This window comes from Eleutherodactylus coqui, chromosome 4 (genome assembly GCF_035609145.1).
Source record: "Eleutherodactylus coqui strain aEleCoq1 chromosome 4, aEleCoq1.hap1, whole genome shotgun sequence".
NCBI classification, from domain to species: domain Eukaryota; kingdom Metazoa; phylum Chordata; class Amphibia; order Anura; family Eleutherodactylidae; genus Eleutherodactylus; species Eleutherodactylus coqui.
The window spans coordinates 18,763,327-18,783,337 of record NC_089840.1 but is presented as its reverse complement, the minus strand read 5'-3'; the positions used below and the strand labels follow the sequence as shown (position 1 = coordinate 18,783,337).

The 20,011-nt window shown below is 46.7% G+C and overlaps 1 pseudogene; it reads left to right on the top strand.

Annotated features, from left to right (window-relative positions):
• Positions 1–5,084: 5,084 nt before the first annotated feature.
• LOC136626444 (high mobility group protein B2 pseudogene) lies at positions 5,085–18,167 on the top strand (annotated as a pseudogene).
• The last annotated feature ends 1,844 nt before the right edge of the window (positions 18,168–20,011 follow it).

The following is a 20,011-nucleotide window of genomic DNA, read 5'->3' as shown; positions in this document are numbered from 1 at the left end:
CCTGCTGTGTAATAACCACGTCCGTGCGCCTTGTTACAGAACGCTATCACATAGAGCAGCTCCGGCCTTTTGGCAAGTACTAGTCACCAGATCAATGCTCATCCAATCTGACAGACGAGTAATAGAATAGAAATGATTGCGAAGGTCATTAAAGCAGTTGTCTGCCTTTTAATACAAATGGGAAGATAGAGCAATGCCTCTACAGCGCCACCTATTAGAAAGTAGCATTCCTGCAAATCAGGCTTTGTTCCATGAACGGGCGCACAAATCTAACGTTGTCCCTTCCCCGCCATGCCATTGCCCCTTCCCTCCCCCTTGCTGGCTCACCTCCTCCCCTCCGGCTTATTGCAATTGGAAGGGGTGGGAACTAAGCGCTGCCCTGTCCCGCCTCCTCCCATTGCTGCCTGCAGGGAGGTGGTGGGAACTTAGCTCCGCAACTGTCCCGCCCCTTGTCCGAAACCAGCAATGAGAGGAGGCGGAACGGGCGGCACTTAGCTCCTCCAATGTCCCGCCCTCTCCCATTGCAATTAGACAGAGGGGAGGACAGAAGAGGGAGGGAGTTTAGCAGTCACGCCGCTAAACTCCCTCCCACCTCCTTGCTCCGCCCGCTGCCATTAGCTCCCAAAGGAACCCATGCAGCGGCAGACGTATTACAGCCCAAAAGATAGTTCCAGGACTATCTTTTGGGCCCGATGTAAAAAAGCCCGGCGCTATATTGGCCGGCTGCGTGCTTTTATGTCGCAGGAATACAGGCATGTGATCTGATACATTGGAATCCAATGCACTAGATCACAGCGTATATCAGCCGGCCTTGAAAACGTCGGGCCGATATACACTCGTGTGAAAGGGCCCTCAATGTCAGACTTTTTAACAAGTCCTGTAACAATGAGAGGGAACATAAACCAAAGCCAGAGACTTGTCCAGAAGGAAAAGATTACCATGTACTGAGTGTTTTGGGCTTTGCCTCTCATTAATGTACAGTATGTTTCTTGCTTGGCTGGGGAGAGGCCTAAAGATGTAGGTTAGGAAGGGTATCATTTCTCCTTAGGGAGAGCACCTAAAAGGTGGGAGGAGACGTATTAGACCATGCATGCTCCTCTGGGAAATATGCAAATAGAGAGATGGAACAATGCCTCTACAGCACCACCTATTGGAAGGCAGCATTCCTGCAAGTCAATGTCAGACCTTTTAACAGAACTGGACAGGAGACTCATAAACCCTTTAATGTTTCCACTCCCCTGCCAACTTTGCTTTCATCAGCCCTGGAATGACACCCTGCCCTTCCATCACATGTACCTATTATGTAGTTCATCTACTGGAGGGATATCAACCGGGGTGATGTCCTCATCCATAAGTATGGGAGTCAGGGAACAAGATGTAGCTCTTGATGCTCAAACTGTCATTTTTACTTTGGAACCGAGTCCATAAACTCAAGGAGGCTTTCTGACCACCAAATGGGAAGGAACAGGTTCCAGGCACAGCGGACTGGCAGCAGGCCCAAGTAGACCGTAGGACCAGGCGACTCACAGTAGGCATCGGCAGCGGTGACATTTGCCCAGGCCCATAGTGCTTTTCATGCACCAAAATCTTCCATTAAAGTAAAAGGGCACGTGAAAAAAGTGGAATGCACTTGCATCACACATTGACTTTAATGCGTTACAACTTTTTAAAACATTTTTCGTCTTTTCCCCTTCAAAACATCATAACTTTTTCTTTTCCTGTCCACATTGCTACATGAGGGCTTGTTTTTTGTGGGACAAGTTGTATTTTTCAATGGGATCATTTAATGTAACATAAGTTACTGGAAAAATTGGAGTGGAGTGAAATGGAAAAAAAAAACGCAACCCTGCTGTCTTTTAGGGGGTCTTGTTTTTACGGCATACACATTTTGGAAAAAAATGAGCCGATAACTTTATTTTGTGGGTCCGTGCGATTACGAAAATACAGAATTTATTTAGTTTTACTTTTGCTTTATTACTTTTAACAAATGTAATGTCTTTTGGAAAAACATTAAATTTTTTCTGCCGCCATGACATTTTTATTTTTCCATCGATATTTCTTGTAGAACGTCCTGGAGTTTCTATTGGTGGCATTTGGGAGTCATGTGACTTTTTGATGCCCTTTTTAGAATTTTTTTTTTATTTCTTGGAGACATCATGACCAAAAAAAGCGCAGTCCTGACATTTGTGTGACATTTGTGTATTTTTTCTCTCTGACGACGCTCACCGTGCAGAATAAATAATGTGTTGATTTGATTGGACTTTTATGGGCTCGGCGATACCAAATATGCATTTATTTTTTAATTTATTTCTTTTTTATTATTAATATGGGAAAGTGGTGAGTGGGTTTAACTTTTACTTTTACCAATAATTAAAAAACCTTTTTTTTTATAAATTATTTTTACATTTTCTTTTAGTCCTCACAGGGGACTTGAACTCATGATTGTTTGATCACTCCTGCAGTGTAACGTAATACCACTGTATTGCATTAGACAACATTTTTACAAGTAGTCCATGAAGGCGTGCCACAGGCGTCTATAAAAGCGTGCCTTCACAGGAATTTATTCAGGACAGCCCTGAGGGCCTTCAGAACGCCCCTGGCTGCCATGACAACTGAAAGGCATCCGGTGATCGCATTATAAGGGGGGCATTCGGGACCCCCGAACAACGATCCGGGCGTTTAAATGCCGCTGTCGGAAATGACAGTGGTATTTAGAGGGTTACCAGCTGCGACCAGCCAGCATCCAACATGTATGGAGTAGGATTGGCTCATGATCCTGCTCTATATAAACAAGACACACCTATGATGTAAATGTACAACCTGTGGTGTTAAGGGGTCAAAGAGGAGAACCAGTTGTAAAGTATTGATGGCTTATCCCATCAATCAGCTATGATAAGTTGTTCACCAGATAGGAAGCAGACAGCTCCGTTCTTACTGCAGTGGCCAGACTTGGTATTACAGGCAAAGTTCCCATTGCCTTCAATGCCTGTAAAACCACGCCTGGCCACTGCACTGGGAACAGAGCTATCTGCTTTGGACAGAACCCAGCTCAGTGCACATGCCCACTTGCCTGGCAAACAGCTGAGTGACAGGTGGGCAGGGTGTCTCAGGCAACAGACCCCGATGATCTACTATTGATGGCCTGTCCTGCAGATAAGCCATCAATTGTTTACCATTTAGATGACACACGCCTGCTAAAAACACAATAAAAGCTACTAAAACTGATGTAAAACGCACATACACTCAAGGGAAATTGGTCAGTCTTTCTCTCATGTGAAACCGTCTTTAAGCTAATTCCACACAGCTGAGCGCGACATTGGGCCGTTAATTCGGCCCCATATTGCGCTCGCCAATGTGCGACTTCCCCACATATACGAGGTGCAATGCTTTTGCCAGCCTATTTAAAACAAAGGGCGATACATTCCAAGGGGACGCCCAAAGATGGGACATGCCGTGATTTTTTCCCGCTCCACAATGCGATGCAGGTTAAAAAAAAAAAATCGCTGATGTGTATGACCCCTTCAAAAGAATAGGGTCCATATTTGTGCGACTCGCAACGCTGAAATGTTGCGCGATTTTCTTGGCCGCGTGGAAGCGGCTTAACAGTTGATTTTCCAACCACGTCTGCAGCAAGTCTGTTCCAAGCATCTACTACTCCTTCAGTGCAAGAAGATCTTGTAAAGAAATGAAATGTAACGAATGCGTTTCTTCACAGCGAGCAGCAGGTGGCGGCTGGTGTCAACCTCTTAATCCTTGTAATGAAAAACAGATCTCCTGTCAGCCGTAATGGATGGCGGATGTCAGCAAGGCTTGATTAAAATTTAAATTAGCTACAAGGGTAGAACAAGGAGAAGGGAAGAAACACGGAATTATCTATTTGTGATGTCGCCTTTTAAGAAAAACCGTAGATCACTGAGAACACCAGAGCAGATTGTCTAATTATTACTTCTAGATCAGAGGTGTCAAACTCATGTTCCCCGAGGGCCACTTCAGCCTTCAAAGGGCCGATTGTAATTGTAAGACTGTATAGTAATAAGGACCTTCATAGTGGACCCAGTAATTCTAGTCACTCCCATAATGGTCCCAGTAGTAATAGTCTCCCATAGTAGCCCCAGTAGTAATAGTGCCCCCCACAATAACCCCAGTAATAATAGTGACCATCACAGTGGTATCAGTAGTAATGGGGGGACCCCCATAAAGACCCCAGTAATAATAGTGACCCCCATAGTGGTATCAGTAATAATGGGGGACCCCCATAAAGACCCCAGTAATAATAGTGAGCCCCATAGTGGCCCCAGTAGTAATAGTATTCCCCATAGTGACCCCAATAGTAATAGCGCTCCCATAGTGACCCCTGTAGGAATAATGTCCCCGATAGTGACCCTAATAATAGTAGTGACCTCCAATATGGTCCCAGTAGAGATGGGTCCCCCATAGTGGCTCCAGGAATAATAGTGACTCCTATAGTGACCGCAGTAGTAATAGTGTCCCCAAATTGTGGCCCTGAAATAGTAGTGAACCCCAAAGTGACCCTAGTAATAATAGTGACTCCCATACTGGTTCCATTAGTAATAGGGTCCTCTATAGTGGCCCCAGTAGTGAATGACCCCCATAGTAACCTCAGTAATAATGGTGACCAACATGGTGGCTCCAGTAGTAATAGTGTTCCCCATAGTGGGCCAGAAATAATAGTGAACCACTGAACCCCAAAGTGACCCTAGCAATAATAGTGACCTCTATATTAGCCCCAGTAGTATTAGGGTGCCCCATAGTGGCCCCAGCAGTAATAGGGTCCTCTATAGTGGCCCCAGTAGTACTAGTGTCCACTTATATTGGCCCCAGTAGTAATAATTGACCCCCATGGTAAGTACAGAAGTGATAGCGACCTCCTATTGCCCTCTGGACAGCCAGCATCCCAACAGGAATTCCAATTACCTAGCCTTCAGCCCCGACCTGGCAGCGGCGGCAGCCACTGCTGAGTCAGTGACCGCTGACCTCTCCCCTCGGCGTCTGCCCTGTGTACAGGATGGAGCATGCAGACACCGGGAGGAGAGGTCAGCGGTCACAGAGTCTGCAGTGCCGCCATGACACCCGAACTGAAGGCTAGGTAAGTGGAATGCAGCAAGCCACATAAAAGAGCAGGCAATCTGGGATCAACATAAAGGCCTTATGTTTGACATGTGTGACCAAGATGAAGCTATAGTGTGTATTAACCCCTTAAGTACCAAGCGGGGTAAATATACGGCACTTGGTCCTGGGCTTTAATCTCCGCCGATAGCAAAAAATACGGCGCAGGATTAAAGCCTCTGCTGCTACAAACAAGCAGAAGCAGGTAGAGTTCTCTGCTGTTAGTGACAGCTGAGAACCCGGAGGAGAAGCGGCTTTTAACCACTTCTGCCGTCTCATTTCTCAATTACATAGCACTCAATGAGCGCCATGTACTAAGAAGTAAAAGTGGAAGTGTTTCTTCTACTATAGGAGCCAGCGACCATGTGACACAAGAGATTACAAGCTACGAGGAAATAGCAGGACACAAGAGCTTACAATCTATGAGGAAATAGGGGGACACAAGAGCTTACAATCTATGAGGAAATAGGGGGACACAAGAGCTTACAGTCTATGAGGAAGTGGGGGGACACAAGAGCTTACAGTCTATGAGGAAATAGGGGGGCACAAGAGCTTACAGTCTATGAGGAAATAGGGGAACACAAGAGCTTACAATCTATGAGGAAATAGGGGGACACAAGAGCTTACAGTCTATGTGGAAATAGGGGGACACAAGAGCTTACAGTCTATGGGGAAACAGGCGAGGCACAAGAGCTTACAGTCTATGAGGGAATAGGGGGGGGGGCACAAGAGCTTACAGTCTATGAGGAAATAGGGGGACACGAGATCTTACAGTCTATGTGGAAATAGGGGACACAAGAGCTTACAGTCTATGAGGAAATGGGGGGGGGGCACAAGAGCTTACAGTCTATGAGGAAATAGGGGGACACAAGAGCTTACAGTCTATGGGGAAACAGGCGAGGCACAAGAGCTTACAGTCTATGAGGAAATAGGGGGGTGCACAAGAGCTTACAGTCTATGAGGAAATAGGGGGACACAAGAGCTTACAGTCTATGGGGAAACAGGCGAGGCACAAGAGCTTACAGTCTATGAGGAAATAGGGGGGTGCACAAGAGCTTACAGTCTATGAGGAAATAGGGGGACACGAGAGCTTACAGTCTATGAGGAAATAGGGGTGCACAAGAGCTTACAGTCTATGGGAAACAGGCGAGGCACAAGAGCTTACAGTCTATGAGGGAATAGGGGAACACAAGAGCTTACAGTCTATGAGGGAATAGGGGGACACAAGAGCTTACAATCTATGAGGAAATAGGGGGACACAAGAGCTTACAGTCTATGGGGAAACAGGGTGACACAAGAGCTTAAAGTCTATGAGGAAATAGGGGGGGGGCACAAGAGCTTACAGTCTATGAGGAAATAGGGGGACACAAGAGCTTACAGTCTATGAGGAAATAGGGGGACACAAGAGCTTACAGTCTATGAGGAAATAGGGGACACAAGAGCTTACAGTCTATGAGGATATAGGGGGGACACAAGAGCTTACAGTCTATGAGGAAATAGGGGGACACAAGAGCTTACAGTCTATGAGGAAATAGGAAACACAAGAGCTTACAGTCTATGAGGGAATAGAGGGGACACAAGAACTTACAGTCTATGAGAAAATAGGGGGGCACAAGAGCTTACAGTCTATGAGGGAATAGGGGGGGGCACAAGAGCTTACAGTCTATGAGGAAATAGGGGGGCACAAGAGCTTACAGTCTATGAGGAAATAGGGGGGCACAAGAGCTTACAGTCTATGAGGAAATAGGGGGGCACAAGAGCTTACAGTCTATGAGGAAATAGGGGGACACAAGAGCTTACAATCTATGAGGAAATAGGGGGGACACAAGAGCTTACAGTCTATGAGGGAATAGGGGGACACAAGAGCTTACAGTCTATGAGGATATAGGGGGGACACAAGAGCTTACAGTCTATGAGGAAATAGGGGGGACACAAGAGCTTACAGTCTATGAGGAAATAGGGGGGACACAAGAGCTTACAGTCTATGAGGAAATAGGGGGGACACAAGAGCTTACAGTCTATGAGGAAATAGGTGGGACACAAGAGCTTACAGTCTATGAGGAAATAGGGGGGACACAAGAGCTTACAGTCTATGAGGAAATAGGGGGGACACAAGAGCTTACAGTCTATGAGGAAATAGGGGGACACAAGAGCTTACAGTCTATGAGGAAATAGGGGGGACACAAGAGCTTACAGTCTATGGGAAGATAGGTGGACACAAAGGCTTACAAGATTTTTTAAACTTCTTTTGACTTTATTTTTTAGCCCCTCAAGGTGACTTGAAGATAGTACACTGCAATAACAATGCAATCCCATTCAGGCCCAATGTCCACGGGTGGATTTCATTTATGGAATCCGGCGGGTGATCCGCAGGCCTAGTCAGGCCATAGAGAAGCATTGGGCAGCCGCACTTCATTTAAGTCCTGCAGATTTGATTTTAAATGATTTGCGGATGCCACACGTGGATAATAAATCGCAGCATGCTCCCTGTTACCACGGATCACGCACGGATCTGGCTCCATTCATCGCTATGGGAGCTTAGGATCCGCTGCGGATTAGAAGGTAAAAAGCAATTAGGGAGGTGGGGAAAAGGTGCGGATGATCCACAGTGCATCCACATACACCCACGCAGACAAAATCCGCAATCCACGATCTCCCACAAGGAAAAAAAATCCATTGCATCCGCTGCGGAAATCCACTTGAAATATCCGTGGGTCCCGTGGACAAGAGGCCTAAGTGCATTCTACTAAGCGTATGACAGCAGCCTATTAGACTCTGCCAGAGGGGGGGGGGTCTAATAGGTTGAGTTACATGACAGACATGAAGGCCTTTATCAAGCTTCTGGCTGCCATGGGAACCCATTGATACTTTATCATCACACTGCAGGGTGCTAATGGCTGACAGGAGGAGCTCCTCCACTAGCCATCAGCTTACATGCAGCATTTGCCATTGATTGTGGCATGTAATCGGTTATATGCCAGGATCTGAGGTTTCCCCTCTCCTGTTGGTTAGAGCAGGAGCCTGGCTGTCAGTAATCAGCTAAGCCACCGCCTTAAAAAAATATGTGTAGGTTTAAAACCCATTAGTGGGGTTAGTGGAACTGCGCATTGGATGTCACTAAGGGGTTAATTGTCTAATAGTTTGGAGGTGGCGCCCCATTCATTACAGCGACCGCTCCGTCTGCCGCTCCTCACTCAGCTTATTCTGGTGCTAAATATTTCATGTAATTCTCCCCTGAACTTTCATATTTATGGAGTTTGGGTACAACTCCTCTGCCGGCGGAGCGCAGCGAGCCCCACGCGCTTTATTTCCTAAACTTTTTCCAATAAAGCACCTGAATATTTATGGCTCTGGACGGAAACTCATTTTCCCTCAGAGAGATAAAGACGGTGGAGGTCACGACCTTCCGATTTTTATGCAAATGTCATGGCGGCTGAGGGGAATAATGAAATTGATGTCCCAAGTCTGCGGCTTGTGTCTCCGGCCGTCGTACGCGGCGCATCATTTATTGCTTTAGCCGAAGACAAAGCTGCCATACGATAAATTGTGGCACAAACAGTCGCGTTACGTCGGAGCAAAACAGATTAGTGGATAGATGTGTTTTCTCTCTATTTTGTGGTTGACATAACAGATGTAACACCGCTGCGTGGAGTAATGATGGCCGAGATTAACTGTTGGTGTACCAGTACCCTGTATGCTGAATGACCACGTTATTAGAAACACTGTCCCTCTCATGATTGGCGCTTCCCTGTATGGTAATTCTCCCCGTGACACCGGAGCATAAAATCACGTGGCCTCGCTGCCAACCGCAGGGGGTTTCTTGTATAACGGTGTGGAGAGTATACTGAGAATGGCGTGATCGAGTAAAAACATCCAGTGAAAGGAGATCCTGTAGATGGGAACAGCTTGTTACCAAAAGGGGTCAGAGGAGGATGTCAAGAATCAGGATGTGCCGGGAGCTGCTTCTGGTTGCTGCACGATTTCCTCATTCAGTTGACTGACAGTGCCTAAAGATCTCTTCACCTCGTGATTTTGTGCACCCCTGAGGTTTCCTCTGGAAGGAGCCATGATGGAAAACCTGGACATATACGTATGTTTAACGGATGCCGCTTAGTGATATCCATCAACCATCGCCTGCATTGGAAAAAAACTATACAGCACAGAATATGTTTTTTTACTGGATTCCTCTGTGCAGTAAAAAATGTGAACCTTAATGGAAACCATCAGAATGAAGGCCAAATTAGCCTCTGCCTGGTGGATCCAAGGAACTGGTGGTCAATGGATCTGTATACGGTAAATATACACTGCAGATATGGTGTGAAAGAAGCCATGGGGTGCATTCACACAGGCAGGTTTTGTGCACAAAACTTGCACTGAAATAGACCCCATTGTTCTAGTTCAAGCAATTGAGTCAGGAATAGAGATGAGCGAACGTACTCGGATAGGCACTACTCGTCCGAGTAATGTGCCTTATCCGAGTACCGCTGTACTCGTGCTGAAAGATTCGGGACGCGCTGCGGAGCGGGGAGCTGCAGGGGAGAGCGGGGAGGAACGGAGGGGAGATCTTTCTCTCCCTCTCTCCCGCCTGCTCTGCCCCGCTCCCCGCTGCGACTCACCTGTCAGCAGCGGAGCGCCCCGAATCTTTCAGGACGAGTACAGCGGTACTCGGATAAGGCACATTACTCGGACGAGTAGTGTTTATCCGAGTACGTTCGCTCATCTCTAGTCAGGAACTTACCCGGAGTGGTCAGGGTCTACTGCCTCACAGCTCAGGTACAACATGGGGAAGGAGATCCTAATAAACCTCAGTGGAAGATGTTGTTCCATGCCTACTTCGTGCTGACCTGTAGGGATGTCGAGGGTTAATTTGTTCAAACAGACTGATCAGTTATGTTGTCGGTTCCGAATTGACCTAAGCAGGAGGAGCGCTCCTTTTGAGAGACCATGCACAGACCTATACACACAGTATATGGTTTGAAACAAGTGACTCTATTTTATTATCTGCATCTCTTGGTATTTATAGAAGATCGCCCACGCAGGGATGCGACCTCTGGTAATACAAGGAGTAACCTCATGATACATACATTCATCTGATAAAAACACATGACTTAATGACATTAAAGAAAATAGCTGATTTCACATGTAAGAGCTAGCAACTTCTTTGCGGTTAGGCTATGTCTTCCGAGACATCTGGCCTTAGAACTTCCTGATTCCACTTCGGTCAGACGTAGACCTTCAGTGTAGGCAGAAACCACAGGTTACTTCCTCAAAATCAGTCATGACTTCTGTTACACATACAATATATTGCTAAAATATTCTTTTTGCTAAAATAGAGTGATAAGCATATATACGGTACTTATTTATGATAAGCGACATTTATTAATTTCTTTACAGCCCCTATTGGCCCTTATCATTCCCCCATTTTGGACATCAGGAAGTCACACACAGGAATGACAATTATGGGGAATTCTGAGGCTGAGTTGATCCAGAGGAAGGCGAAAACCCTTTTAGGAAAAAGCCAATTATCCTTGTATAAAAGGGAAAAATTCCTTCCTGACCCCAAATATGGCGATCGGAACAAGTCCCAAGATCACAGCCGACATCTGACTTTTTAAAATGTATTATTGTTTTCATGAATCTAAACAAATCTCTTATCATTTATGTGAAACATAAAGTGTATGTTTGACCGCATCACAATAGAACAATATTCATATACATTAAGAAAGGTATTCTCCTGAATGACATTGCTCTCCTCCACATCACTATCGTTATGCACTATTGAATATATATCGCGAAGTGTCTTTATTGGAGTGGGGATAGACAGTAAGCAAGTCCGTAAAATATCTTCCCCACTCCGCAGGTTGGGCATGCACATGTGGGAAATATTCAGTACGTCCTTTGCAAAGTATTCCCACATGTTGGGGTGTCCTTCCGCCCAAACAGTCCATCTTCTTCTTACATCGACAGTTGATGAAGAATTGTCCCGAAAAGAGAGTAGTCCAAGAAAACAAAGGGTAAATAATACACCTATCCAGACTATCAATGCTGGTGTCCAGGTTGCCATCCTCCTCCCCCACCCTGGGTTGGGCTTACTCTCCACCCCCCTCGTGGTGCTGAGGCGTTGGAACTTTCTTGCAGTGTGAGGCATGGATCCAAGTGGGTTTGCCTTCTAGCTTGACCGAGGTGGGAGTGGTTAACAGCACTTCGTATGGTCCGTCAAAGCGAGGTTCCAAAGTCTTTCTGACGTGTCTCTTTACCACCACCCAATCTCCGGGATTCAGAGAGTGGGATCCTTCCAAACTATCAGGGTCTGGAATAGAAGAGAAGACTAGGTCGTGTGTTATTTTTAGCTTTTGGCATAAATCCTGCACAAAGGAAGTAACTTTATCATGACCCAGGGATAGAGCTTGGGGGTGATACAGTCCTAACCTGGGCACGGAGCCAAAGAGAATCTCATAAGGAGACAGTCCTGTTTTCCTATTTGGCGTGGTTCGTACTGAGTAGAGGGCCAGAGGTAGGCACTCGGGCCAAGGTTTTCCTGTTTCAACCATGGCTTTCTGTATCTTAAGTTTGAGGGTGCCATTGAGTCTTTCTACTTTTCCGGAGCTCTGCGGATGATAGGGGGTGTGAAAGGCCTGTTCTACTCCTAAGGCGGACATGACTTCCTTCATCACCTCACCAGTGAAGTGAGTACCACGGTCGCTCTCAATGGTCTCTGGTACCCCAAATCTGCACACTAACTCTGACACAAGTTTTTTTGCAGTGGCCTGGGCAGTGGCCTTCGTGACCGGGTAGGCCTCGGGCCACGCGGAAAAGAGGTCAATGCATACCAGGACATACTCATACCTTCCTGATCTGGGCAGCTGGATGTAATCTATCTGTAGTCTCTGGAAGGGGTACAAAGGTCGCGGAGTGCACTTCCGAGGGGTCTTTACTACTTGACCGGGGTTGTGTAGTGCACAGATTTCACAAGCCTTGACGTATGCCTTTGCCATCCTGTCAAATCCCGGAGCGTACCACATTTTCTCCACCAGGGCTACCATGGCATTACGAGAAGCGTGCACCTTTCCATGAGCCAAAAGGGCCATACTAGGATAGGCAGCCGCAGGTAAACACATACGGAAACCCATCATCCAACCTTCATTTCCTTTTACTGCCCCTGCACTTGCCCAGCGCTCCTGCTCTTGCCCTGAGGGGAGTAGGTCCACCTCCTTCTGTGGTGGGACAGAGAGGGTCTGGTCCTTGGCAGGGGGATCAGGATCCTCCTCCGCTGGGCAGGACCTGGTCTGAACTCTGCACACGGGTGCCCTCCAGTCCAGCAGGGCTGCAGCCTTTGCTGCTCCGTCTGCCTTCTCGTTGCCTCTGCTTTCCAAGGAGTCCCCTCGGGTGTGTGCCTTTACCTTTATTATGGCTACCTGCTTCGGGAGCATGATAGCTGACATTAAATTACTTACTGCCTCACCATTCTTTATCGGTCTGCCTTGAGCTGTTAGGAAGCTCCGCGCGCGCCAAATCGGCCCATAGTCATGCGCAACGCCAAACGCGTACCTGGAGTCCGTGTAGATATTAGCAGTGACTCCCCGGGCTAACTTGCAGGCCTCGGTCAGAGCGCACAGCTCCGCTTCCTGTGCTGACATATGTGGGGGCAAGGCGCGGCCTATCAGTACTTCATTCATTGATACTACAGCAAACCCTGTCACAAATCTGCCCATCTCATTCTGGTATCGTGATCCATCCACAAACATTTCAAGGTGGGGGTTCAGGAGAGGCTTATCTGTGACATGAGCAAATCCAGCTGTCTCCTGCTCCATCAGAGCAGCACAGTCATGCTGGTGCTCGGTGTCAAAAGCTTCCTCTTCGCCTAGGGAATTGACAAAAAGTTGATCCCCTGTGCTTACTCCCCCTTTTGAATCACTGTCACCTAATGGCAGTAAGGTGGCCGGATTCAAAGTTGTGCAACGTTGAAATGAGACATTGGATGAAGAGTGTACTGCAAGTTCCATTTCGACCTGTCTAGCAAGAGAAAGATGTCTACGGCTCACCTGTGTCAGAATTCCATGTACGTCATGGGGCGTGAGGACCACAAGAGGGTAGTCTAGGACCACCTCAGAAGCTTTCTCAAGTAGTGCTTGTACAGCCAGAACTGCTCTTACACAGGAGGGTGAACCCCTGGCTACTGCATCAAGATGTGCACTGTAGTATGCTACAGGGCGCTTTTTGTCACCATGCTCTTGTGTGAGGACGGCAGTAGCATGTCCCGCCATCTCAGTCACGAACATCTGGAAGGGTTTATCATAGTCTGGCAGACCCAGTGCTGGAGCACTGGTAATCTGTATTTTCAGCTGATGGAAAGCTGACTCGGCTTCCGGAGACAAAGCAAATGGCTTGGAACTCAGGCAGTCGTACAGAGGCTGCATGGTCATGGAGGCAGAGCGAATCCACGGCCGACAATATGAAACTAACCCCAGAAATGTCCGCAACTGAGCATGGGAGGTAGGGAGTGGCATGTCCTCCACCACCTTGGTACGTTCTGGCGTGAGGTGTTTTGTACCAGGACCTAGGCAGTGACCAAGAAACACAACATGAGATTTGCAAAACTGTAATTTGTCTTTACTGGCTTTACACCCACTGTCTGCAAGAAAACAAAGAAGGCTGAGTGAGGCCGCAACGCAGGTGGGTCTGTCCGGTGCACACAGTAGGAGGTCATCAACATACTGAAGCAGGGCCACACCTGGTGGGACCGTCCATGCATCAAGTACAAGCCTCATACATCGGGTGAATTGATTTGGGCTGTTTTGTGCCCCTTGTGGTAGGACAGTCCAGCAGTACTGTTTTCCTCGGAACGTGAAGGCGAACAGGTACTGGCAATCGGGGTGGATCGGGACGGACATAAATACATTGGCTAAATCGATCAGAGTGTACCAACAGGTTCCGGATGGTATGGTGGACAACAGAGTGTAAGGGTTGGGGACCAAAGGTGTTTCTAGGATGGTCACCTTATTGATTTCTCTTAGATCGTGAACCATCCGGTAGGTATCAGGTTCACCTTTCTTCCCTTTCTTTTTAACCGGGAAGAGTGGCGTGTTAGCGGGTGAGACGCAAGGTTTTAAAGCATTCAAGGCACATAACTCTGTAATAGTGGAGGCTATTGCGTCTTCCTGTGCCATGGCTAGGGGATATTGGCGGATCATGGGGGCTTTTTCCCCATCTTTGAGATATACCATGACTGGGGGTACGTGGAGATGGCCCAAGTCTGTCTTCCCTTTTGCCCAAAGGGTCTCTGGCACTGCTGAGAGAACCTGTGTATCTTCTGGGGTCAACACATATACAGTACAAGAAGGAGGCGGAGTGACCAAGTCTGCTGCCATGAGACAGAATACTTGGTGGTCGGCCGCAGAGGTACTGACATGAGCCTCACCGGAAGGATGGAGCTGAATACAGCACCCCAGGGGTCCCATCACATCGGTTCCCATGATGCAATCCCCAGCGGGTGACACCAGGAAGCGAGTGAGGACTCGTGACCCTTGAAAGGAGACTTCTATGGGCTCGGTCTCACGCATGGGTGTTGGTTCCCCGGACACTCCAACGGCTATGGCTATGGAGTCTGAGAGGGGAATACTAAGGTCATTGACTTGTGAGGTACTGACACATGATTTAGTAGCCCCTGTGTCAATTAAAAAGGGCACCTCCTTCCCCTGGATTTTTAGAGGCTGAAAAATTTGTGGCCCACGTGCGTCAGTAACTATAAGGGACACGGGGGAAGGAGTGCCAGACCTTCATTGGTAATTGGTATACCCGTTATTTCCCTGTGGGCGGGATGAGGTGGTATTGGCCGTACTTCCCTGTTGCCCCCTTTCGTCTGACATGTTCTGTCTAGGGCGTTTAGGGGCTCTACAATTACGGGCCAAGTGTCCAGTCTTCCCGCAGTTATAACACTTACGGGTCTCCCGCCTGGGGTCGTTAAGTCGGACTGTGTCCCCCTCCATGGTGTAATGTTTAACCATAACACCCTTTGCGTGGTCTTCTGTATCCATGACAAATCCTACAGCTTTCTTATATAGATCACGCGGTTTGGCCTGTCGCCAATCGGGGGTACATGCTTTAACGCGTTCAGACAGGCGCTTATCTATTCCTTGCATAAAGGCTTCACAAAAAGCAGCATTACGTATTGCTTTTGGACAATCATATAAACCCAGATCTCTGCCAACTTCCTCTAAACGGCCAAAGTAACATTCAATAGACTCGCCCTTGTTCTGTCTACACTGGGTTAGGGCTGTACGTCTCTCTTGGGCTTTATCCTTAAACCAGGTCTTAACCTTGTCCACATATTGAGTACCACTAAGTAATGTCTGGGGGTCATCTGGGCGATCTTCAAGACCACAAAATTGGGCAATGCTATTGTAAAGGCCCAGAGGACATTTTACATTCATAAGACATTCCATGTCTGTCCAAGTGGCAGAGTAGTTTTTCTGTATGACTTCCAACTTTCTATGGAAAGCTGCTGGCTCTGTCTGGGGATCGGGCAGTTGCTGACACAGTGCCATCTGGTCTGTGGCGCTCCAGGGTCGCCATGTAGTGACTGTAGACCCGGGAGTTGGTCTATGTGCGTCCGTAGGTCTGTCATTAGAAGACGATGGTCTGTCAGTGTCCTCTTGTCTGACCGTGCCCAATGGTGGACTCGGTCTGTTTGGTTCTCTATAATGGGTAGTGGAGGTTGTAACTGGGAATAAGGGAATCGGTTGTCTACACTGATCCCTGGGACGTGGAGTCCCACATACTGTACAGAGTTCTTTAAAACAGGCATTCTGTTGACCACAACGTGGACAGTCCCAAGCCGGACCTCTATTTACTTCAGGGCTCGGGGATCCTGATTGAGGGCTGTATGGAGGTGTATCCATCTGGGCAGTAGCCTGTGGATACGTAGGAGGCAGGGGTGGCAAATTGGGATACAGAGAATTAAAGGGATTATTAGGAGACATTGGTGGAACGGCCGGGACGACAGGAGAGACTAATGGAACCGTAGGGGTTTCCATGGGAACGTCTATTGGTGGCCGGGGCATAGGACAATAAACTAAAATGCCCTCGCCTCGGGACTCGGAGTCCCAGTGTTCGTCTTCTGCTGTTTTAGAGCAGTCCAGAATAGCCTTCATGCCTTTTTCCAAACCCTTATTTCTTATTTCCTTTCTATGCTTATCCTCATATTGTGACCAAAATTCATAATTGAATGTTCCCGCCTTCTTAAGGCCTATACGTTTGTAAACTTTATAGGCTTGTCTGCAAATGTCCTCCCCTTCTCTATCTTTAATTATCTCAATAGGAGTCTGATATATCTTAGATTGTTCAGACCCCATCTTGACCACTTCCAACTATTCTTCACTAAGTATACAGGACGTATATTTCACACAGTAAACTAAGATAATCACTGAGATTATCTGGGAACACACAGTTCCCTGTCCCGGAATAGATTTACAGAACTAAAACGTGGTCAACTTCAAACACTAGGATTCAGGGGAGACCAGACTTCGCCTCTTAGGGAACTTTTAGTAATATTATAACAGATCCAGAGTAAGAATATGACTGCCAGAAATGAGACTATAACAATAACAATTATTTCAATCTCCAATACAGACAACATGACTCTTTAAGTCCCAATGAGTGAGTTCTTCCGTCTAGGACAGTTAAATGAACTTATTCACTCTAAAATATGGACGGGGCAGAAAATATAGGAAACAGGCAACAACATACCTCTAGTCCGTTAGAGACACACAGATCAAAAGAATCCAGACTGTATAATAGTAAGATAAGCTCTTACCTGTTACACCGGTGTTTTAGTCTGGGGTCTCCGAATCCAGTATCCACGTCAACGGGCCAGGAGTTTGTTTCAGTCTACTGGTTGCGATGTCCCGTAAAGGTAAGCCCCGCCCCCTAGTTGGACGCCAAGAACTGTCGAGGGTTAATTTGTTCAAACAGACTGATCAGTTATGTTGTCGGTTCCGAATTGACCTAAGCAGGAGGAGCGCTCCTTTTGAGAGACCATGCACAGACCTATACACACAGTATATGGTTTGAAACAAGTGACTCTATTTTATTATCTGCATCTCTTGGTATTTATAGAAGATCGCCCACGCAGGGATGCGACCTCTGGTAATACAAGGAGTAACCTCATGATACATACATTCATCTGATAAAAACACATGACTTAATGACATTAAAGAAAATAGCTGATTTCACATGTAAGAGCTAGCAACTTCTTTGCGGTTAGGCTATGTCTTCCGAGACATCTGGCCTTAGAACTTCCTGATTCCACTTCGGTCAGACGTAGACCTTCAGTGTAGGCAGAAACCACAGGTTACTTCCTCAAAATCAGTCATGACTTCTGTTACACATACAATATATTGCTAAAATATTCTTTTTGCTAAAATAGAGTGATAAGCATATATACGGTACTTATTTATGATAAGCGACATTTATTAATTTCTTTACAGCCCCTATTGGCCCTTATCAGGGAGGAGCACAAGAAGAAACACCCGGACTCTTCTGTTCACTTTGCAGAGTTTTCTAAGAAGTGCTCAGAGGGGTGGAAGACCATGTCTGCCAAGGAAAAGGCCAAGATATGGGCAAAGCAACAAAGCCTGATACGAGAGGGAAATGAAGAACTACGTCCCACCAAAGAACGAGAGGGGAAAGAAGAAGTATCCAAATGCACCCAAACAACCGTCCTCTGCCTTCTTCCTCTTCTGTTCGGAGCATTGACCCCAAATGAAGAGTGAAAATCACGGTCTTGTCAATTGGTGATACCGCGAAGAAACTGGGAGAGATGCGGGCTGATCACAAGAAACATGAGAAGGATGTTGCTGCATATCGGGCAACAGTGATGCGGCAAAGTTCATGGCGGGCCAGCAGGATCCAAAAAGAAGCCAGATCCTGAAGATGAGGAGGAGGAAGTAGAAGATGAAGACAAAGATGAGCAGGAAGATGATGACAACGATAAGTTGTCATCAGTTTGTGTTGAGGCTTTTTCTTTTTTTTTTGTTGGCTAAGAATGTGAACTGAAGTGTGGCTCATTTTGTTAGTTTGGTAGAAACAAATAGATGGTGGCAGCATGTATGGTGCTATAAAAGTATTTCCTTTAGGCCGCCTGCAGACGGGCGGGTCGGATCCGGCGGCAAGAATTCTCGCCGCGGGATCCGACCCGAGCGCCTGCAGGGACAGCGCATACTCACCCGCACCCGCGGCTCCAGCTGTTTGATGTGCTGGCTTGCGGCCAAATCGCGTCCGTCTGCATAGGATCGCGTTTGTCGATGCGATCCTATGCAGGCTTCCAGCAGCGGAAATTCCGCTCGTGTGCAGGAGGCCTTATTCCTCCAAACGAAAAAGATACAATGTTTCGACAAGAAGTCTTTTTCAAGTATAAAAACAATCAGTGCATGAACATATATATGCACATTATACATAATCAGACAACAAATCAGAACCCAGATTTCGAACAATCCCCCCTCCATATTTACCAGCGCCAGTGTAAGGGCTTGTCATGGCGCGTCTCCACTCCGTCCCAGCGTCCAGGCAACGTTGCTGCGCACACGCAAGTCCCAGGATGCACAGCGCGATCACCTGATCTGTGCTCTCGCGATGTTACAGCCCCATTGTTCAATAGCGCATGCGCTACGCGTGGACTGCATAATGTGTTCCACCATAATTACATACAATGTATCAATCATTCTAGAGCATGCGCAGAGCAAAAAGTAGCGCCCGGTGAGTGCAACAGAGCTCGCAGTTTCATCACCGCAATGCAGAATAAGTTGATATATAATTTTTTTAGCAACATGCTATAATTAAATTGATGCCCCAGAACTATTAATACCGTGTGAGTGTGTAAATTAATATCTGTATAAAGTGCATCACTATTTATACACGCGAAGAATAGTTACATTGGGTCCTATGGCTTCACAAACGCAATGCGCAGTATACTTAATCTATAATTATGCAATCAAATGATACACTTTAATTAAATTTTAGCACTAAAGCCATCAGGAACATATAAGTATGTTGGAGTGTAGGATGGGAAAGCGCCGCAAGGTTTTTCAAAAAAACTCCACTTCACAGGGGTTCCGTGAGTACCCAATCCGCGTATTAACCGAAGAGCTGCAGGACATTCATAAGGGTTCCCTAGTGCAGGGTAACCCTCACAAAGAAATATATAATACAACAATGTTAGAAAAATAAATGTCACCGCGCTACAAGGTACTTAGTAATAATTGAAGAACACTATTCCTTTAGCGATGAGCGTAAAGGCCAGCGATAAAGTAAGAGAGACACTTACTGGGGAGGGGGGGGGGGTGGGAACATAAACCCCCTCCTTGAAGTGTAGACTCCAATCACAGAAGATGGTACACGCCGGTGTACTGGATAAATCCAAGGTATTTAATAATAATATTCCATCCACCGATTGTGGATGAGAAAGGTGTCATTGAGACACCGAAACGCGTTGCCTTTATAACACGTTTATCCACAATCGGTGGATGGAATATTATTATTAAATACCTTGGATTTATCCAGTACACCGGCGTGTACCATCTTCTGTGATTGGAGTCTACACTTCAAGGAGGGGGTTTATGTTCCCACACACCCCCCTCCTCCCCAGTAAGTGTCTCTCTTACTTTATCGCTGGCCTTTACGCTCATCGCTAAAGGAATAGTGTTCTTCAATTATTACTAAGTACCTTGTAGCGCGGTGACATTTATTTTTCTAACATTGTTGTATTATATAAGTATGTTAGTTGGTACGTATACATAATGCTTCGCTCCTTACATGTGTTATTCATAGTCAATGTTGCCAGAAATATGACGCAATAAACGGACGTAGGGATCATCGTCACGACAAGACC